Source organism: Chiloscyllium plagiosum, chromosome 32 (assembly GCF_004010195.1).
Source record: "Chiloscyllium plagiosum isolate BGI_BamShark_2017 chromosome 32, ASM401019v2, whole genome shotgun sequence".
Taxonomy (NCBI): Eukaryota; Metazoa; Chordata; class Chondrichthyes; order Orectolobiformes; family Hemiscylliidae; genus Chiloscyllium; species Chiloscyllium plagiosum.
In genome coordinates, this window is record NC_057741.1 from 2,297,852 (window position 1) to 2,320,998 (window position 23,147).

At 44.7% G+C, this 23,147-nt stretch overlaps 1 protein-coding gene across 6 annotated transcripts in view; it reads left to right on the top strand.

Annotated features, from left to right (window-relative positions):
- Positions 1 to 23,147, top strand: part of rapgef2b (Rap guanine nucleotide exchange factor 2b) — a 386,293-nt gene that overhangs the window by 171,237 nt on the left and 191,909 nt on the right. The gene's annotated exons all lie outside the window — the stretch shown is intronic.

A 23,147-nucleotide genomic window follows, 5' to 3' on the forward strand; every position in this document is an offset into this window, starting at 1 on the left:
GTTGGAGGGGTGTAAAAAGTTTAAAATCACACAACACCAGGTTATAGTCCAACAGGTTTAATTGGAAGCACACTAGCTTTCGGAGCGACGCTCCTTCATCAGGTGATTGTGGAGGGCTCGATCGTAACACAGAATTTATAGCAAAAATTTGCAGTGTGATCTAACTGAAATTATACATTGAAGAATTGATTGTCTGTTAAGCCTTTCATCTGTTAGAATACAGTGATAGTTTCACTTCTTTCATGTGTAAATCACAAAACCCTTTTTTAAAAAGTTGCATTCTCGGGTTAGCTGTTAACAATGGTGATAGCGAGACAATATGTTGAAGGTGTTAGCCCCCTGTGTTCTCTGTCTATGACCTGATGTTTAGATTGATTCCAATCTAAAAAGTGAAATAACAGAGTTTTACAACTCTGTTATGGACTTTAGTTAGGCATTTCATAAGGTAGCTCATTGCAGGCTGGCACAAAAAGTAGATTCTCATGGGATCCAGCATGAGCTGGCTAGATGAATACAAAACTGGCTTGGTCTTAAAAGACAGAAAATAGTGGTGGCGGGGAGCTTTTTGGAATGGAGACCAGTAACTTGTGGTGTTCCACAACGATCAGTATAGGGACCTTTGTTGTTTGTAATACATACAAATGATCTGGAGGAAAACATAGGTGGCCTGATTAGTAAGTTTGTGGATGACACCAAGTTGGCGACGTTGCAGATAGTGAGGATTGTCAAAAGATATAACAGGATATAGATAGATTGCAGATTTGGGCAGAGAAATGATGAATGGAATTTAATCTGGAAAAATGTGAGGTGATGCATTTTGGAAGATCAAGTTCAGGTGCTAATTATACAGTAAATGGCAGTTCTCTTTGGAACATTGATATAAAGCAGGATCTGGGTGTACAGGTCACAGATCGCTGAAAGTGGCAACACAGGTGGATAAAATGGTCAAACAGGCATACAGTATGCTTGCTGGGGCATTCAATATGAAAGTTGGCAAGTAATGTTACAACTTTTGTTAGGCCACATTTGGAATATCGGTGCAGTTCTGGTCACCACACTACCAAATCAACGTGGATACTTTGGAAAGAATGCAAAGGTTTAAAAGGATGTTGCCTGACCTGGAAGGTTTTAGTTATGAAGAATGTTTGGATAAACTCGGTTTGTTTTCACTAGAAAGGCAGAGGCTGAGAGGTGACCTGATCAAGGTTTACAAAGTTATGAGGCATAGATAAGGTGGACAGTTAGAGGCTTTTTCCCAGGGTAGAAAGGTCACCTACGAGAAGGGACAGGTTCAAGGTGAGAGGGGGAAAGTTTAGGGAAGAAGTGTGGGGAAACTTTTTCACACAGAGGATGGTGGATGCCCAGAACACACTGCCAGTGGAGGTGGTGATGGTGATGGTGAAACAGGCATGTTAGCAACGTTGAAGGTATATCTTGATGGACACATGAATGGGAGGCGAACAGAGGGATGGAAACGAACGTATGGCCAATAAGTAGCAGGTCTAAATAAGGATTAGGAATCAGCTCTGGCTTGGTGGGCTGCAGGTTTTCGGAAAAGGCTAGCCAACGCGCAGAACTGGAAGTTGAGTAAAACAGTTAAGTTAGACCTATAGATGTGATAGAGAAGGGAATTCTCTTTGACGTTTGATTACCATAAAATGATGCTGTGGGGATTGCTGGAATATTGTATGTTTACTGTATCTTTCAAAACTTTCAGATCACTTTGTCTGTAAGTTTATTCTATTTTGTCTTTATTTCTTTTGTATAATAAACTTGTGTTTTATTGTTAAAACAGAACTGCAGCACTGTGTGCTTGTGTTTGTGTGTAAGATCACCTCGTTAAATTTAAAAAAAAATGTCTTATCAAGCTAGATTTCTGCCTGGATCTGACTAGTCTAGTGGTAATGTCTGTTGGATCATAATATAATTGGCAATTACTACTGTACATTGGGGGCTCTGATGTTTAAAGTAATTTATTAGGGTTATATTGAGTTCTGTAGTGGTAGTGAAAATTCTAATCTTTTGAAAGAAATTCTCAATTTCAAACTTCTGTAATCTCACATATCATTGCAGCGAATGATAATTTTAGTGTCAGGTGTGTAAGGCTTTGCACTTTATGATGGAACTCAAATATTATACTTTTTCCTCCTCTTTCCCAGTAAGGTGGTAATTTAGCAGCTTAAGGTGTTTACTTATGATTTTTTCAGTAGATGTGATGCAAGCTAACATTTAAACTTCTGATTTTGCATAGCATTTATGAATGAGTTAAAATAAGTAAGGGACTTTTTCGGGAGTTTTCCATGCTTTTGGTAAATATAGCTAAACTATAATGTTGGATAGTTAGTAATGCTCATTTTCTTTTCATCCTTTTCATGGCATTTATTCATTTGCCTGCCAAGTATACAATAAATCAAAGGTATCATAGTTATTCAGCATAAAATCTTAGTCAGTTTAGTTGTGGTGAATTGTCAGTTAATGGTTTCTAACCAATAGAGTACATCTCTGATGTTATGAACTCCTGTTATGAGATAGATCTGCACGATATCAATAGTTTTAATTTAGTATTTTTTTGAAGCACATGCTTAAGAAAGACACACAAACTAATATTCATCTAATTCACCTCTTAGGTGGAGGTCACTTGGATTTTTTTTAATGTTTCTTCATAACATTGATAATTAAACAAAACAATACAGATTGTGCTGCTGTTTCAACATCAGTTAAACTATACTCTGTTATGTCTTCACCTTGTGGCTTAGGAAATATAGAACAGATACCTTTTTCTTCCTTCGCTGCTTTGCAACACAAAATCAAGGTTTTGTTTGATTTACACAAACAGAAATTGCTGGAGAAATCCAGCAGGTCAGGCAGCATCTTTGGAGAGAATGCAGAGTTAAGGTTTCTGGTCCAGTGACTGTTCTTCAGGAAGTTTATCTCCATAGATGCTACTAGAGCTGCTGACTTTCTCCAGCAATTTCTGTTTTTGTTTCAGATTTTCAGCATCTGCAGTTCTTTATTCAATTTGTTTGGTTTACCCTGTTTATCTCCCCCAGTTTTATCAGTGGAAAACTGTTTGATTGCTTAAAATTGAAAAGTGAGGTAGATGATACGAGGCAGATTCTCAGTTTTTAACTTTTAATTATGAAAAGAAATAAAAGTTTATAAGAATGAAAAATAAATATGTTGTCTCTTTTCAGAAATCTACTGAAAGACTAATAAAGGGATTTTTAATCTAAAATTTACTCCTTATGGTTGATTATGTGTGCAGATATTCTTTCTATTTTTGCTTTTGCAGAAATACTTATTTTTGTAATACTTTGAAATTGATACAGTAGAAAATATTTTTAATTTGTTGAGAATGTACATTCTTAGATTATAAGAATTGGAGTATAGATTTGGATATTATTCATTGCTATTCATTGCCATGTTCTTGCTTGGAACTGGAAAATAAATTGGTTAAAGGTATATTTGCAGTTTGCAATCTGGACTGTTCTACTGGATGTTTCTTCAGTACACAGAAGCTGTGGCAAGTTTCTGGAGAGATTTGCCTGGACAAGCAGTACTATCTCTTGCAATCAATAAAAGTCAGAATTTGGAACAGAAAGTAGCACTCTCTCTATATCACTTTGTCTATATACAAAGATTAGTTACAATAGTGAACAAAGAAATGGCAGACCAATTCAATCTATACTTTAGTTCTGTCTTCACAAAGAAGAATGACATAAATATCCTCCCAAAAATGTTGGGGAACATGGGATCGAGTGTGAGGAAGGAGCTGGAGGTACTCAGTATTAGTAGGGAAATGGTGTTAGGGAAACTGAAGAAAGTAAATACCGATAAATCCCCAGGATTTGCATCCCTGAGTACTTATGAAAATGAACCTAGAAATAGTGGATGCGTTCGTGGTCACCTTTTAAGATTCATTAGACTTTGCAACAGTTTCTATGGATTGGAGAGTAGCTAATCTGACCCCACTATTTCAAAGAAAAAAGAGAAAACAGGATTATAGATTGGTTACCCTGACATTGGTTGTGGGGAAAATGTTGGAGTCTATAATAAAAGATTTAAGAGCAGAATAGTTGGACAACAACAATAATAGGATAGGACAGAGTCAGCATGGATTTATGTGGGAAATCATGCTTGATGAATCTACTGGGAACAGTAATTCTTCAACTGCCAAGGGCACCTCCAATGTCTGTGCGCAGCAGTGACTTCCAGAACCAGAAACCAGTGCTGCATTCAGTGCCAACATGGATCACTGTTCATGAATCTTGGCGTGCAGCATCACAACGTAAAGGGCACATTAATTGGGGGTATTGTACTGACCTGGATAGAAAACTGTTGACAAGCAAGAAACGGTAGGAATGAACGGTAGCAATCATGACTAGCAAAGTACATAAGAATCAGTGCTTGGACCTCAGCTATGCACAATATTTATTAGTGATTTAGATAAGAGAGCTAAATGTAATGTTGCCAGGTTTTCAGGTGACACAAAGTTGGGTTGGTGGGTGAACTTTGAGGAGGATGCAGAGTTGCTTAAGTGAGATTTGGAGAAGTTGACTGAGTGGGCAAATGCATGGCAGATGAAGAAGATTGTGACTAAATAAGAAATTATTCACTTTGATAGTAAAAACAGGAAGGCGGATTATTATCTGAATGCTGGTAGAAAGGAGGCAGTGCAATGAGACCTTGGTGTACTTGTACACCAGTTGCTGAAAGTAAGTATGCAGATGTAACGTATTTTGCATCAGTATTTACTGTGGGAAAGGACATGGAAGATATAGAATGTAGGGAAATAAATGATGACATCTTGGAAAATGTCCATATTACAGAGGAGGAAGTGCTGGATGTCTTGAAACTCATAAAGGTGGATAAATCCCCAGGACCTGATCATGTGTACCTGAGAACTCTGTGGGAAGCTAGGGAAGTGATTGCTGGACCTCTTGCTGAGATATTTGTATCATCGATAGTCACAGGTGAGGTGCCGGAAGACTGGAGGTTGGCAAACGTGGTGCCACTGATTAGGGACTGATTAGGGAGAGTCAACATGGCTTGTGTGTGGGAAATCATGTTTCACAAACTTGATTGAGTTTTTTGAAGAAATAACAAAGAAGATTGATGAAGGCAGAGTGGTAGATGTAATCTCTATGAACTTCAGTATGACGTTCGACAAGGCTCCTCATGGGAGATTGGTTAGCAAGTTTAGATCTCACGGAATACAGGGAAAACTAGCCATTTGGATACAGAACTGGCTCAAAGGTAGAAGTTAGAGGGTAGTGGTGGAGGATTGTTTATCAGACTGGAAGCCTGTGACCAGTGGAGTGCCACCAGGATCAGTGCTGGGTCCTCTACTTTTCATCAATTAAATAAATGATTTGGATGTGAGCATAAGAGTATAATTTGAAAATTTGCAGATGACACCAAAATTGGAGGTGTAGTGGACAGCGAAGAAGGTTACCTTATATTACAACAGGATCTTGACCAGATGGGCCAATGGGCTGAGAAGTGGCAGATGGAGTTTAATTTAGATAAATGTGAGGTGCTGCATTTTGGAAAAGCAAATCTTAGCAGGACTTCTACACTTAATATCCTAGGGAGTGTTGCTGAACAATGAGGCCTTGGAGTGTAGGTTCATAGAATAATGCAGAAGGCGTTTGGCATGCATTCCTTTATTGGTCAGAGTATGGAGTACAGGAGTTGAGAGATCATGTTGCGGCTGTACAGGACATTGATTAGACCACTGTTGGAATATTGCGTGCAATTCTGGTCTCCTTCCTATCAGAAAGATGTTGTGAAACTTGAAAGGGTTCAGCAAAGTTTTGCAAAGATGTTGCCAGCGTTGGAGGTTTTGAGCTATAGGGATAGGTTGAACAGGCTGGGGCTGTTTTCCCTGGAGCGTCGGAGGCTGAAGGGTGACCTTATAAAGGTTTACAAAATTATAAGGGGCATGGATAGGATAAATAGACAAAGTCTTTTCCCTGGGGTGGGTGAGTCCAGAACTAGAGGGCATAGGTCTAGGGTGAGTGGGGAAAGATATAAAAGAGACCTAAGGGGCAACTTTTTCACGCAGAGGGTGGTGCATGTATGGAATGAGCTGCCAGAGAAAGTGGTGAAGGCTCGTACAATTTCAACATTTAAAAGGTATTTGGATGGGTATATGAATAGGTAGGTTTTGGAGGGATATGGGCCGGGTGCTGGCAAGTGGGTTGGTCGATTGGGTTGGAATATCTGGTGGCCATGGACGGGTTGGACCGAAGGATCTGTTTCTGTGCTGTGCATTTCTATCACTGAGAGTGTATGAAGACAACAAATGGCATGTCCATGTTTAGAGTGAGAGGATTTGAGCACAAGAACATGGATGTCTTGCTGCAGTTGTGTGGGATCTTGGTGAGACCATACTAGGTATGTTGTGGCTAGTTTTGGTCTCCTTATCTGATTAAGAATGTTCTGGCTATGAAAGGAGTGCACAAAGATATACCAGACCCATTCATGGGATCTTAATATTGATGTGTGAAGAGGGACTGGCTCAGTTAGGACTATATTCTCTGTAGTTTAGAAGAATGAGGGCTGCTGTCATATAAACCTGTAAAATCCTGACAGGAGTCAACAGGTAAATGCAAGAATGATGTTTCCTATAATAATGAGTAAAGAAGCAGGAGTCATAGTCTAAGGTTCCAGGGTAAGTCACTAAGATGAGAAGAAGTGTCATCACCAAGAGTGATTAGTTGTGGAATTCTTTGCCACAGAAAGTGGTTAAGGCCAAAACATTGAACGTTTTCAAAAAGGTGTTAGATACAGCTCTTAAGTGCTAAAGTGATCAAAGGGAATGAAGAGTAAGTAGAAACTGGATAGTGAGTTTGATGATCGGCCATAATCAAATTGAATGGCAAAGCAGACATATCGTGTTGGAATGACCACCTCGTTCTTCTATTTTCTATGTTTCAATCTATTTTCCATCTTTCATAGGGAAATAGTTGAAAAAACCTGGAAGTCTCAGATGCACAATTGTTTCTTATCTGAATCTGAAATGTAATCTGAAGATTTTCTATTTGTTCTGCAATTATCAGATGCACATCAATCAGATCTCATCAATCAGATCTCATCAACAGAACTGTGTAAAGTGAACCCTTTTTTTGTCATCTCAATTAGTCTGTTGACCTACAGAGGGGTTTTCTTCCCTTTTCGCGTAACTTTTCCCCACCCATAATAATTCTGTAGATTTGTGTATGTCTTTATCCTATCTGTGTATATTTGTGTGTTTACGATTAAGGGGGATAAAGTTTACTTTGCATAGTAGCTTAGTTGAAAACTAGTTTGCCACTTTTTTGAAGAATGAACCAAAAATAAACATGTTTTGAGTTTATTGAAAGCCCGTTGAAACCCTCACCATATTGATTATAGCAATTCAAGAATCCTACTTTTTCCAGCAATGCTGATATCCCTTGAGTAATTGTTACATTTAAAAAAGGATCTCTGGGACCTGTAATTGTAAATCAATTCAACCTTTACTGGAGCATTGCTCACTATTTGGAGACTTGTTACTAAGTTGTAGAATTAAAATTGACTATGGAGTAAGAGAAGTTTGAGTTTACAGAAAATCTTTAGCTTCGGTTGAGATTCTGGAAGTAAGTTTACTTGCTGAGCTGGAAGATTAGTTTTCAGACGTTTCGTCACCATGCTAGTTAACAGCATCAGTGAGCCTCCGGTGAAGCACTAGTATTATAACCTGCTTTCTATTTATGTGTTTAGGTTTCCTTGGATTGGTGATGTCATTTCCTGTTCTTTTTCTCAGAGGATGGTAAATAGGTCCAAGTTTGTGTTTGTTGATAGAGTTCCAGTTGGAATGCCATGCTTCTAGGAATTCGCATTCGTGTCTCTGTTTGGCTTGTCCTAGGAAAAATGTGTTGTCCCACATCCGCCTTAGTAAAAAGATTAAATTGCAACTTCTGGGATGCGGACAAGAAAAAGTTCTTAGCATTTGAAACAACACTGAAAGATGACAAACTCTAAGAAAAAAACCCAGCAAACCGTCAGACAGACAGTCATACAAACATTAAGCAGGAAAAAGGAAGGGAATATACTCAATACACAGGAGAGGAAAGCACTAGAAGGACTCAAAAAAGATAACATCATTATCCTACCTGCAAGCAAAGGACGCTTGACAGTCATTTTAAACCAAACAAACTACATTGAGAAAGCGAACGCACTGCTTCCAGATACCGACACTTAGCAACAGGTGGCGATTGACCCGACCCTATAACTAGAGAACCAAATCACTGCTTTATTCAAAAAATTTACAAAATACCTTGCAAGAACTGTAAAAACACTACATTGGACAAGCAGGCAGAAAACTAGCCACCAGGATTCATGAACATCAACTAGCCACAAAAAAAAATGACCTTCTTTCACTAATATCCTTACTTACTGATGAGGAAGGACACCACTTTGACTGGGACAACAGATCCATCCTAGGACATGCCAAACAGAAACGTGCATAAGAATTCCTAGAAGCCTGGCATTCCAACTGGAACTCTATCAACAAATATACCGACTTCGACCCCTTTTGCCACCCTCTCAGACAAAGAACATAAAATGACATCACCAACCCAAGGAGATCTAAGCACATAAGCAAGGGTAGTGATTTAACAAGGTAAGGAACATCCATTGTGAAATGTCAGATCTTTACTGTTGATGTTCGCTCATAGTAATGGTCACCTAATCAATATAGATATTGCCTTTTATTTGAAAGCTGCTCCCTGTAAGTGATTCTATAAATTCATTAAGAATCAGCTGTTCGAGTGGAGACAGAGAATTCATGTCTCTGTGCACATGGACGATCGTTCTCTCTTCCTCCAGGGCCCTGAATAAAGACGAAAGAGGTAAAGCTTTGACTGATATGGGGATAGGGAAACGGGATGACAATATTACCTAGTCTGGTGACAAAACATCTGAAAACAAACCTTCCAGCTCAGCGAACAAACTAACCTCCATAAAGAAGTTTGTTCTTTTCTTAATACTACATAAAATAATGTTTTGAACTGGAGAAAATTTAAAGTCACAAGAAGTAACAATGGGTTGTATAATTTGTCAAACTAGAAAAGTGAGGCGTTCTCATTCCTTGAAGCCTCAGCGGTGATAGATAAATGGGAGGGTGGTGGGGCTGAGGAGAAGGTAGCTGAGAGTGCAATTGGTTGGAGGGGCGGGGACCAGGGGAGTTCTGTTCTTGTTGTTGTTGCCACCCCTCCAGACATATAAAGGTGGCCATTAGGATCTAAAGTTTTATCTGTGGTGTCTCTGGGACCTGATACCTCTCTGACCTCCAGATGAAAGATGGCTTGAGTGACTGCAACAGCACATGCTTGGGGAATAGGCCAGACTTGTGCCTCTTACAACTTTGAGAATACCTTCTGCCTGGCGACTAGCTTTTTTCCAACAATGGAGTGGGAATGGTGCTCCCATCTGCCCACTTGCTGTATCACCTTGGCAATATATTCCTCTTAGGTCTTAGCACATGCCCCAGCCCCTCTGCGCCATATACCCTGCAACCTCAGATAATATGTCCTGATGCTGATGAGTATAAAGGAATTGTCTGCCCAGCTCCCAAAGACCATGCCCACTTGCCTTGATTTACCTTGGTGCCCGAGACCGATTTAAACTGGTCACAGTTGCTCATGAGTCTGCGCACTTACAGCGAATCAAAGCAGGAAACAGCAATGTCATCCATGTACGAGGAGGACTTGAATAGTCAGCTGCTTCTCAAGCTTGCATCCTTCCTGATGGAATAGGCAAAAACCTTCATGCAACATACAAACAAGGCAGGAGAGAGTGGGCAGTTCTGACTGACTCCACATCTAATCAGGAAGCTTTCTGATTCCCACACATTGAGACTGCACCATTAATGTTGGTATAGAGTAGTCTGATTCAACTGCAGACACCCTTCCCAAAGCCCATTTTGGAGAACATGTCTCTCATGTAAGTGTGCGATATCCTGTCTTCTCAGAGTCCAGGCTGATGAGGCAGGTGTCCACCCCGCTGTCCTGCAAGTGGGCGATCATAATCCTGAGGAGTGTGAGGCTCAGAGGGGGCTTCCTGCCAGTTTTGGTCAGGAGTGAACCACCATTCCCACAGCAGACCTGACCAGGTTGGTATTGACCTTAAGATTTTTGCAGATGACACCAAAATTGGAGGTGTAGTGGGCAGAATACAACGGGATCTTGATCAAACTGGCCAATGGGCTGAGGAGTGGCAGACTGTTTAATTTAGATAAATGCGAGGTATTGCATTTTGGAAAACCAACTCTTCGCAGGACTTGTACACTTAATGGTAAGGTCCTGGGGAGTGTTGCTGAACAAAAAGACCTTGGGGTGCAGGCTCATAGTTCCTTGAAAGTAGTGTCATAGGTGGATAGTATAGTGAAGAAGGCATTTGGTATGCTTTCCTTTATTGGGCAGAACATAGAGTGTAGGAGTTGAGAGGTCATGTTGCGACTGTACAGGACATTGGTTAGGCCACTTTTGGAATATTACGTGCAGTTCTGGTCGTCTTCCTATCAGAAGGATGTTGTGAAACTTGAAAGGGTTCAGAAAAAACTTACAAGGATGTAGCCAGGGTTGGATGATTTGAGCTATAGGGAGAGGCTGACCAGGCTGGGGCTGTTTTCCCTGGAGCACCGGAGGCTGAGGGGTGACCTTATAGAGGGGCACGGATAGGATAAATAGACAAAGTCTTTTCACTGGGGTGAGGGAGTCCAGAACTAGAGGTCATAGGTTTAGGGTGAGAGGGGAAAGATATAAAAGAGACCTAAGGGGCAACTTGTTCATGCAGAGCGTTGTGCATGTGTGAAATGAGCTGCCAGAGGAATTGATGGAGGCTGGTACAATTGCAACGTTTAAAAGGCATCTGGATGGATATATGAATAGGGAGGGTTTGGAGGGATATGGTCAGGTGCTGGCAGGTGGGACTAGATTGGTATGGGATATCTGGTTGGCATGGACATGTTGGACCGCAGGGTCTGTTTCCGTGCTGTACATCTCTATGACTCTATTTAACAGTAACGTTGGTCATCAATTTCTAATTTCTTCCCTCTCCCACTAGGGTAGTGATACCTTTCCTCCTGAATTCGCACGTGCTATCAGTCAGAAGCATACTGTCATACACTTGCAGCAGATCCTGGCCTAACAGGTCCCACAGAACTTGCATACAGCTTGGCCTGTAAGCCAGTGCTCCTGGGATTTTTATTTTTTTTAAAGAATTGAAGGCCTTGGTCAGCTTATCCAGTGATAATGAGACTGGTCCAGCCTTTCCTGTGCGCTGTCATCTAAGACCTCCATGATAGAGGACTGGAACAGCTAGGAGATCATGCTATCTGTGGACTTGATGTCATGCAGTCTGGCATAAAAGGATTTGCTGATCCTCAGGATGTTGAAACTGAGTTGTTGTTATTGAGCCAGCTTCTTTCTTCAGGCTGCTGAACACAGAGCTCTTCCTGTGTACCGCCTGGAAGAAGAAATGTAAGAACGTCTCATTTAACTCTGCAGAACAAACCCTGGACAGGAAGTTTGTCTTGGAAGCCTCTGAGGCAAAACAATGAGGCTTGCTGGCTCTTCACCTCCTAGCGATCCTCTGTAAAATCAACCCCCATCATCTGCAGCAGGAGCCAGTTCTGCATGCTTTCCTGGAGTTTGGGCAGTTTTTTCTCTCTCTCTCTCTCTCTCTCTCTCTCTCTCTCTCTCTCTCTAGGTCTCTCTCTCTCTCTAGGTCTCTCTCTCTCTCCAGGTCTCGGTCTCCCTCTCTCTCCCTCCCTCCCTCCGTTAGGCCTCTTCGATATGCTCTGGGGTCAACAGTATGACATTCAGCTTGCACGTTCCCATACCCGCCTGCTGGTCATCTGTAGGTGTCAGTTGGCCAGCAGGAGGCAGTGGTCAGAGACGAACACCAGCTTAATGGCAGGATACCCAGGCAATCTATCTTTTAAGTGGATAGAACAGTCTGGTGTGACAAGTGTATCTATGCTGTGCTCCTTCTGCAGGCATGCTGAAGATGTGCAGCCTGGCATCTTTAACCATTTCGATCAGGAATCTGGATGTGGTGTCCAGTTTGCTGTCAGGCCCTCTGGATTATCCAACTGCATTGATGGTGCAGTTGAAGTTCCTGGTCAGAATGACCAGCCTGGATGTTGCCATTGCTGCATAGTGACCAAGGCAAACATGTTAATTAGTCTCAGGGGCGTGCTACAAGGAATCGCCTACCTATCACCACTTCAGTGCTGGAGATGATGATGTTGCCTCCTCGCAACAGTATACCCAGGCCAGAAGAGCAGCAATTGTTTTCCCTCCCACCACTGAACAAACAGAAGGCCTGTGCGCCCCAAGTTTGATCACATCGGGTTTCTTGAGAGTGAATCCATGGTAAGTAACTGGCCCAGAAGTAGTCCCCATCCATACGCTTAGATCCTGCTTGGATCAGCTGGCAGGAGAATTCATAGACATCATTAACCTCTTCTTACTCTATTGGGAAGTTCCCACCTGTTTCAAGACCACTATCATCCCAGGCCAAAGACAAATCAGGCAAACTGCCTTAATTAGACCACCTGGTGGCTCTGACATCCATCATTATGTAGTGATTCGAGACATTAGTAATGGCAAACATCAACTTGAGCCTCCCAGATCTGCTTTGATCCTCTACAATTCACCTTCAACAATAGGTCGTCGGCAGGTGCCATCTCCCTTACCCTACGCTCATTTGTGGAACATTAGAATAACAAGGTCAGAATCCTATTTACTGAGTTTAATTCCACCTTTAAAACCATTATTTCAGTCAGACTTATCTCCAAACTCCAAGACCTCGGACTCTGCTTCCTCGCTCTGCAACTGGATCTCAACTTCCTGACCTGCAGACTGGAATCAATAAAGATAGGTGACCACACCACCTCCATAATAATTCTCAACACAGGTGCTCTAGCAAGGCTGTATAGTCAGTCCCGTACTGTATTCCTTACACACTCAACCATGTGGCCAAACTCAGGTCTACCTCCATTTTCAAATTTGCTGATGACCCCACCGTCGTGAGTTGGATTTCAAACAACGGTGAGATAGAATTCGGGGCAGAGATACAGTGGCATGGTGTAAAGACAACAAACTCTCCCTCATTGAGGGCAAAACAAATGAGCTGGTCATTGACTTCAGGAAGCGGAGTGGAGGACATGTGCCTGCCTGTATTAATAGTGCTGAGGTGGAGATGGTTGACAGCTTCAAGTTCCTAGGAGTAAATATCACTGATAATCTGTCCTGGTCCATCTACATTGATGCTGCAGTCAAGAAAGCACATTGATTCCTGTACTTCCACAGAACGCTAAGGAAATTCGGCATGTCCATGAAGACCCTTAGAAATTTTATAACTGCACCATAGAAAGTATCCTATCCGGATGCTTCACAGCTTGGTATGGCAACTGCTGTGCCCAAAACTTCAAGAAGTTACGGAAACTGGTGAATGTAGCCCAGTTCATCGTGAAAACCAGCCTTCCTTTCATTGCCTTCATCTAGGCTTCCTGCTGCCTTGGAAAAGCAGTCATTATAATTAAAAGTCCCTGCCATCCCAGTTATACTTTTTTTCCACCCTCTTCTGTCGGGCAGAAGGTACAAAAGTTTGAAAACCTTTACTGACAGATTTAAGAACAATTTATTCCCCGTTATTATCAAATTTATGAACCTCTCATTTAATAGAGCTGATCTTTGCACCTTTTCTGTGGCTGTATCACAATACTCTGCATTCTGTTCTCCTACCCTGACATGTTTACGTAAGGTATGATTTGTCTGGTTAGTGTACAAAACAACGCTTTTCACTGTATCTTGAATATTTGCGCATCTTTTGTTCATGCCTCCATACCAGATTTACCCTGCTGTACTGGATTAAATGTTGAAGGCAGACTAACAATATGTCACTAATTTACTCAATGGAGGGGCCACAAATAATGGAAGCAATAGTAGGCTAAACAACTCCTGAAGCCTGAAACAAAACCAGAGACTGCTTGTAGTGATTGTAACAAAGTCAACCAGATGGACATCATAGAGTATGAATTCTCTGATCGGGACTGTTAACCTGGTTCAATCAGAGAGCCCTGGCTGACTGAAATAAACAGGAGTGTCAGAGATTCTGCTTACTCAGAGCTGGCTCTGAGGTTGCCAGATCAGTGTAATGTACAATGCATGTGCAAATAAAGAGTGACTTGGTGACTGGATGCGGCCCCTCTGGAGTTACTTCAGTGGTGATCAGAGTGGGACCGGTATGTGGAAAGGATGTGTTGTTTTATTTCTGCAAATGACTGGGCAGATGAAAAACAATAAGTAATTCACCTGACCACTTTGTAGACCTGGGTTATTAGGAGCCTAACATTTCCTGAGACACAGTATATTAAAATCTTTCAAGTGTTAATGGAATTAGTTAAGGAATATTATGACCCCAAGCTTCCTTAATTCTACGTCTTCCATGTCCTTTTTCACAGTAAACACTGAGACACAATACTCGTTTAGTATCTCCCTGATACAGTTGAGAAAAGAAGCGAGTCAAACAGTGAAGGCAAGCAAGGTCAAAACAGAGAACAAGGTAGAATTGATAACTTAAACTGCATTTATTTCAATGCAAGAGGCCTAATAGAGAAGGCAGATGAACTCAGAGCATGGTTAGGAACATGGGACTGGGATATTATAGCAATTACAGAAATGTAGCTCAGAGATGGACAGGACTGGCAGCTTAATGTTCCAGGATACAAATGCTATAGGAAGAATTAAAAGTGAGATAAGAGAGGAGGAGGAGTGGCATTTTTGATAAGGGATAGCATTACAGCTGTACTTGCGGAGGATATTCCTGGAAATACATCCAGGGGAGTTATTTGTGTGGAACTGAGAAATAAGAAAGGGATGATCACCTTATTGGGATTGTATTATTGATCCCCTAATAGCCAGCGGGAAATTGAGAAACAAATTTGAGAGATTTCAGTTATCTGTAAGAATATGGTTATGGTAGGGGATTTTAACTTTCTCAACATAGACTGGGACTGACCTACTTTTTTCTTAATGGATGATTCACCTCCATTGGGGTTGATAGGGCCTTCAGACGTGTCTGACTGATCTCCTGCATTTCTGCCCTCACCTTTTCCCCTCCTTCCCAGAGCAACAGTTCTCTTTGACCTTACTTTGTACCCCACCAGTCTTTGTATTCAAAGGATCCATCTCTGCTACACCCAGCAGGATGTGACCACAAAACAGGATTTCCCCCTCCCTCCACGGACAACATTCTGCAGGAACTGTTCCCTCCTGCACACTCCAGCACACTCCAGTTCACTCCTAACACTTCCTCACTTCCCCATAGCTTCTTCCCATGTAATCAACTCCATCCTAACTGTCCTAGTTCCCAAACACACCTTCCAAATAAAAGAATGTTTCACTTGTACTTTCAATCTGATCTACTGCATTCTGTGCTCACAATCGGATTTCTTTTACAATGACGAGACAGAACACCTCCACATTATCCATAGGAATGACTCTGAGCATCCAGTTGCTTGCTATTTCAATAAACCTCCTGGCTCTCATGCTAACATTAATGTTGCAGCAGGCCGAAAACAGTAGTTCATAAGATATAGGAGCAGAATTAGGCCTTTTGCCTATCAAATTGCTTTGCCTTTTGATCATTGCTAATATGGTTCTTAATTCCCATTCTCCTCCTCCTCCACATAATCCTTTGATCCCTTTACTAATCAAGAACCTGTCCATCTCTGCCTTAAATATACTCAATGACTTGGCCTCCACAGCCTACTGTGGCAATGTGTCCCACAGCTTCACCACCCTCTGGCTGAAGAAATTACTATTTATTTAAGTTCAGAGGGTCATCCCTTCACTCGGAGGCTGTCTTCTTGGGTCTTAGTCTCTCCTATTCATGGGAAAAAAATCATCTCCATGTCCACTCTATCTTGGCTTCTCAATATTCTGAGAAGTTTCAATGAGATCTCTCCCTTCCCAATTTTGAGTGGGCATCCACAATGACTAAGAACATTTAACCCATGAAAGAGCAGGCAGAGTCAATGAATAACTAAGTCCAGAATTTACACAGCCATTCCCTGAAATGTGGGAAGCTGGTGGTGGTAATTGTTATCCTTGTTGCCTCTCTGGACACTGACCCATCAGCACGGCTATGTCTGTATCCAGTCCTAGTCTCCAAACATTACTTTGCACCAGCATCTTCATTTTGGACATCACTGATGACCCTGATGGAGTTCAGCCAGTATCTGACGGTAACCTTTGCTCAGGACAATCACCCTTATTCCCCATAATAAAATACTATCCTCTGCAGTGATTTCTGGTCCAGAAAGTTTTCAATTCTGATTGCGATGATCCTTTTGTTTCCCTTATTTAGTTTTGTCAGGGTCGGATTTTGTTGCGTCCACAGACTGATATTGTCAGCAGTGACCTAAAGGGTGCCCAGAATGTACTCTGCAGTGGCAGTACCACTGGTGGTGTATCTGCCAGCAGGAAGTGGCTCAAGGCATCTGCATTTACTACATGGTCTCGCAGACTGTGTTCCAACTTGGAATTATGCGCATTCAGAATAACAGTCCACCACTGAGTTTGACCTGAAACTGTGTACAGCACAGCCTTGCCCTCTTTGAGTAGCTCTGGGAGAGGTTTGTGGTCTGTTAGTATTACAAGTTTATGTCCATAAAGACATTGGTGGACCTTGCTCATACTAAAGAATACCGCCAAACTTTCCTTCTATATCTAGGTGAATTTGCACTCTGCATCAGCCAAAGTCTGGGTAACGCATGCTATTGGGCGTTGTTCTTCGTTGTGCCATCTGTGAACCAACACTACCCTAATATAGCATAGGGAGGCATTGCATGTCAGCACGATATCTTGCTTGGGATCATAGTGTGCCAGCACTTTAGACAATGATAGCTGCTATTTCTCTTCCCTAAAGACAATATCTTGCTTATGACACTATTTCCAAGGCTGACCCTTTGTCGATAGCAGATGCAAGGGTGCCAGGATCGGTGCTAGATTATGTGTAAACTTTCCATAGTCTAACTGCACCACAATCAATGTAGGTGAGCTTTCCAGTGTGTGCACTCTCCTGGATACCGACGTATGAGTTTTCTTACTCAATTCAGGACTAGTGGGACATGCCAAAATTTCACTATTCTAATGTACCATGAACACAGGTTATGAACACGGACCTTCCCGTGGCTTGCCACTTCAACACACAATCCTGCTCCCATACCCACGTCTGTCCTTGGCCTGCTGCAATGTTCCAGTGAAGCTCAATGCAAACTGAAGGAACAGCATCTCATCTTCCGACTAGGCACATTACAGCCTGCCGGTCTCAACATTGAATTCAACAACTTCAGATTAATTTCCCATCTCGACTCCTCTGTTTTCATTCTGCTCTGTAATTTTATTTCATTTACCTTTTTAAAAAATTAAAAAAAATTTTTTTCACTGTTCTGTACCTCATATTTCTTGATTGTCTCTCTCTTTCTCTCGCTCCCCACTCTCTTATCACCTTTTTCCTCTCCTCTTCCCCCTTTGCTACCCTTCTCCCCTGTTTTCCATTTTGCCTCTGCTTCACCCATCCCCCCATCCCCCACATATTTTGTCATATAGCACTGGCTTCAGCCTTGGTCATTCACATGCACTGTCATTATCACCTCTTTATTGCTACCTTTGCTTCTGGAGCCATGACTCACCTTCTCTCAGCCTGGTATAAATACCTCCCTATTTCTCCCTTTTTTTTAGCTTTGACAAAGGGTCAGTTAGACTCTAAACGTCAGCTCTTTTCTCTCCTTACAGATGCTGCCAGACCTGCTGAGATTTTCCAGCATTTTCTCTTTTGGTTTATGTAAGACCTCAACCCCCTGGCTAAGACTTCAACCCTCCTTATCAAAGCATAGCATTAGCTTTCTTGCAAGGCAACTCCCAATCCTTAATCCACAAATAAGTCTGGGATGTCTCTGATTCTATTTTCCCCAGATTGCAACAATTCCTTGCCCTCCCAGTGTTGAATTAAGCAGCTTGAACAGTGGGATTCTCCAATATTGTTCGAATTCCCTTGGTTCAGGGTGCCATAGACTGCATCTCAGTTGCTTTGAGAGAGCACCCCATGAACAACCTAGCAGGTTGGTTACTAAAAAAGGCTCCTACCCTTAATATTCAATTTATTCATGACCATACATGTTGAATTATGGGGTCTGTGACAGATATCCTGTGAGTTCCCATGATACATTCATAATAGAGAACTCTCAGGTTCCTGCATCCATCCAAAGTCCCAAGGCTATAAAGGGAAGGCTTTTTGGGGAGATGTGGGTTTATCCCTCCAAATATGGCATGTAACATCTTTTATGGAGCCCTTAGACTGATGCAGAACAATGGTACTGTGCTCTGCATGCTCCCACTGGGGCCATGGTTGAACAAGCTATGGTCCTCCTTATGACGAGGTTCGATACCCAGACCGCTTCTTCAGATAATCCCGCTTTCAAGTATCTAAACTTTTACAGATCCTAATCACTATTAGGGAGAGAGCAACAGCCAGTGAGATAGGGCACTAACATTGCATGGGGGTATAGCCAGTTTTTAAGGCTTCAATCAGTATATGTTATTTAAGTGTTCTGTAGTAAAGTCTCTTATGATGAGTTTGTTGAGAGCAATCCTGACACCCTTTTTTTCCATCCTTCCATCATCAATTAGTCTTCAGTGTTTCAGAATTTACATGGATGATAAATTGTCCTAAAATGCTTGAGCATCCTGTAGGACAATGTGAGATGCAACTCTTTGTGCATCGTCTCTTAGTAAACTATTTTGCTATGCAGAAGCATAGATATGAAAATTTTCGTGGATATGGCTAGGCAGGTTGCAGCAAGTAATTGGGAATGTTGGTTTTATTGCAAGAGGATTTGAGTTCAGATGTGAGGATGTCTTACTGCAGTTCTACAGATAAAGTGTGGAGCTGGAAAAAGCATAGTAGGTCAAGCAGCATCAGAGAAGTTGACATTTCAGGTCAGTACCTTTCATTAGGACTGGGGAGGGGGAAGAGGGCTGAGAAATGAATAGAGTGATTGGGGTGGGCCTGGGGGAAAGGTAGGTAGGATGGCACGAGGTGGATGCAGGTAGGAGGTAATTGTGATTGGTCATTAGGAAGCTTGGTGTGGATAAGTGGGAAGGAAGATGGACAAGTTGGCTCAGGTCAAGGGGTGGTGCTGGTAGGGATCGCTGTACCTGGAATGACTGGGGGATGGGGAGATTTGAAAGCTGGTGAGTTCTATGTTATGACAGTGTTGTAGGCTCCTCAGATGAAAGATGAGATGTTCTTCCTCCAGTTTGCATTTGGCCTTATTTTGACAGCGGAGGAAGCCCAGGGTGGGAGAGGGAATTGAAATGGCTGGCAACAGAAGATGGGGCAGATTGGAGCATACGGATCATAGATGTTATCCGAATCGGTCCCAGAGTTTGCGCTAAATGTAGAGGAGACCAAATCGGGAGCAATGGATGCAATAAACCAGGTTAGAGGAAATGCAGGTGAATCTCTGCATGACTGAATGATTCTTTGGGGCCTTGGACAGAGGTAAGAGGGGAGATGCAAGGTCAGGTTTTACAACTCCTGCAGCTGCCAGGAAAGGTGTTCTTTTTTTCCTCTGACACTCCTGCTTATTTTTTTTTCTTCTTTCTTTTAACCCCCACACTACCACCTAACTGCAGTAGTGCTTATTTTTTCCCCAGCACCCATGTTGTGTGTGTGCAGGTGGGAGACACAGTGAGAGACACAAGGTGTGCGAATCTTTATTTAATTTCCACCACCAGGAAGAAAGGAAACACCTGAGTGGCCAGTGACAAGCGGTGCCCTTCACATCTAAGGGCAATGCTGTGTGATCAAACAGTGAAGGGGAGGGCTGGGATTAAATCAAAATAGAGTTGGAGGGGGAAATAATGCACTTCACTCCCTGCAGCGCCCACCTCTCCCTGAACAAGTTCAGGATGTTGGTGTAGACCGCGTGCTCCTTCACCAAGGACACCCGGGCTCTAACGTAACCACAGAAGAGGGGCAGGCAGCTGGCCCTAACGACCCCCTCCACAGCCCGCTGCCTGCACCTTTTTATGGCCAGTTTGGCCAGGCCCAGGAGCAGACCCACGAGGAGGTCTTCAGACCTTCCCTCCTTCCTCCGTACCAGGTGCCCGAAGATCAGGAGCGTGGGACTGAAGTGCAACCAAAAGCAGAGGAGGAGGTCTTTAAGAAAATCAAAAAGGGAGTGCAAATGCCCACACCCAATATACACGTGGTCCACTGACTCCACTGCGCCAAAGAACAAGCAGTTGGGCTGGGAGTCCGTGAACCACCGCAATCTGCGGTTGCAGGGGACTGCTGCTTGCAGCACCCTCCACCCCAGATCCCCGAGAGAAAGGGGGAGGACTCCCGTGTAGAGAGCCCTCCACTGGGGATCCCCACCGCCCGGTGGTAAATGGGCACGCCAGGCGTGCCCGGACAGTGGATGAGATAGAAGAGGTGGACGGTGTGCAGCAGCAGTCGATACAGGGCCCGCCTTTTTACACCATGAAAGGGAATAAAATTAAAATTCTGGAGGCGGCTCAGGTTGTGGGGCACAGGCTCCTGCGGGAAGTACCGGACCTTGGGGCCAATGTGAGCGCAGACGGTATCCCACCGCACACCTGAGCATCCTCCAACTGGTGCACTACGTTGAGTCCGAGCACCGCCGTTTTAAGGCGGTGGCCACGTACCGGACGTCTACTGCTGGCCTGCTCGCTATGTCCTGCGGCAGTGTCCAGCCCAGGCCCCCGGCACCCAGCACGTCCCCGACCCTGGTCACCCTCGCCGCCACGGCCCTCCCCTCTGACAGCCACTCGAACCCGCGAGTACGGAGGTGCGGATTCCTGAGCAACGGCTCCCTGACGACAGCCGCTTATCCTGCCGGAGGGTAGGCATGGCACGATTCGACCATGTTCCAAACAGTGATCAGGTCCTGGTAAAAGACAGGCAGCGTCTTGAGGGCGACCTCCAAACCGTCACGGTCGACGAACAGGAGCTGCATGTCTTGGTTAAGGTTATGTACCTGGCGGAAAAAAATATGTCGCCAGGGCGCACCACCCAGGAGGAGGCTCGACGTAAAGGTATCGCCGCAAGGTCTGAAGGCGGAACGTCGCGACCTGGACGCACACCAGCGACTGACCGCCCTCCTCAATAGGGAGACTCAGAACCTGCGCAGCAACCCAGTGCATCTTTTTGTCCCAGAAGAAGTCGACCAACTTCTGGATGTCAGCGACAAAGCCAGGAGGGGCCACCAAAGTGACCAGCTGGTACCACTGCATGGCGGCCACCAGCTGGTTTATGACCAGCACTCGACTCCTGTAAGATAGCACTCGGAGCAGTCCTGTCCAGCGGCCTAGGCGAGCCGAGACTTTGGCCTCCAGCTCCTGACAGTTCACCGGCCAGGATTCCTCAGTCGGGCTGAGGTAGACCCCCAGGTACAGGAGATGGGTGGTACTCCAGCTGAACCCCCCTAAACTCCTCCGGCAGAGAGTCCACCCGCCACGGACCGACCAGTAGTCTGGAACATTTGGCCCAGTTGATCCTAGTGGAAGACGCTGCCGAGTACACGGCCTGGCACTCCTCCCCAGGTCAGCCGGGTCGGTGAAAGTGAGGGGCACGTCATCGGCATAGGCAAAGAGGACCACCCCTGTGCCCACGCCGCGCAGAACCAACCCCGACAACTTCCTCCGCAAGAGGCGCAGGAAAGGCTCCACGCACAGGGAATACAGCTGGCCGGACAGGGGGCAGCCTTGACCTTCGCCTCTCCCGAAGCGAAGGGGCGCCGTCAGGGACCCGTTAACTTTAACCAGACACTCTGCGGCGGTGTACAAAAGTCGGATCTGGGGATGAACTGCGTCCTGAACCCGAATGCCCGCAGAGTCCCGAGCAGGTACTCGTGATCAACCCTGTCGAACGCCTTCTCCTGGTCGAGAGACAGGAAGGCGCTCGGCAGACCAGCCCGTCGACAGAAATGAATCAGTTCCCGGACCAGGTGGACGTTGTCGTGTATCCTCCGGCCCGGGACCGTGTAGGACTGGTACGGGTGAATCATGTGGGCCAGCACGGAAGCCAGGCGAGAAGACAACACCCTGGCGAAGATTTTGTAGTCCGTGCTGAAGAGGGAGACCGGACGCCAGTTCTTCAAAGAACAAAGGTCCCCTTTCTTTGGCAGCAGGACGATGACCGCCCTGCGCCAAGAAAGAGGCAGCTCTCTGGCATTTAGACGCTCCCCCGGACGTCCCAGAACGCCCTGAAGAACTCCACAGCCCCTCCAGCCCCAGGGACTTGCCCCTCGAGAGCCGGTCGAAGGATCCGGTCAGCTCCTCTAAGGTGACGGGAGCGTCGAGCCTTCCGGCGTCCTCTGGGCCGAGCTGCGGCAGGTCCCACAGAACTCTGTGAACATCCTCGCTGGACGGATCCGGAGAGAACAGAGCCGTGTAATAGCCCCGGACGTGGGCCCTGATACTCTCCGGATCCGAGACGAGGGACCTGTCGTCGGCCAGCAGCAGAAAGAGCTGCTGATGGGTGCCATGCTTTTTTTCCTGTGAGTAGAAGAAGGGGGAGCCGCGGTCCAGGTCCTGGAGGAGCTGGATCCGCGATCTCATGTATGCGCCCAGAGCCCCGACGAGCTGCAGGTCCCGGAGCACGGCCCTCTTCTCTTTGTACACCCCGCGCAGGGCTAGGTCCGCGTCGGGCTGACCGAGGCGTGACTCCAGGTCGAGCATCTCCTCTCCAACTCCCCGATCCTGGATTTCCGCCTCTTTGTCGACCCCCTTGCGTACTCCTGACAGAAGACGCGGACGTGAGCCTTGCCACGTCCCATCGTAGCCTCAGGGAGGGGAAGCTTCCCCGCTTCCTTCTCCAGCCGGCCCAGAAACGACGAAACGAGTCCCGGAACCGCTCGTCCTCCAGCAGCAGGTTGTTAAAGTGCCAGTACCCGGAGCCGAGCTTGGCACCGAACGGAAGGAGTTCTGCCCACGCCAGGTGATGGTCCGTGCATGACACCTGCTGCGTGGAGGCCGTCGGAAAAAAGGAGGCGTATGCCTGCGAAACGTACAGGCGGTCAA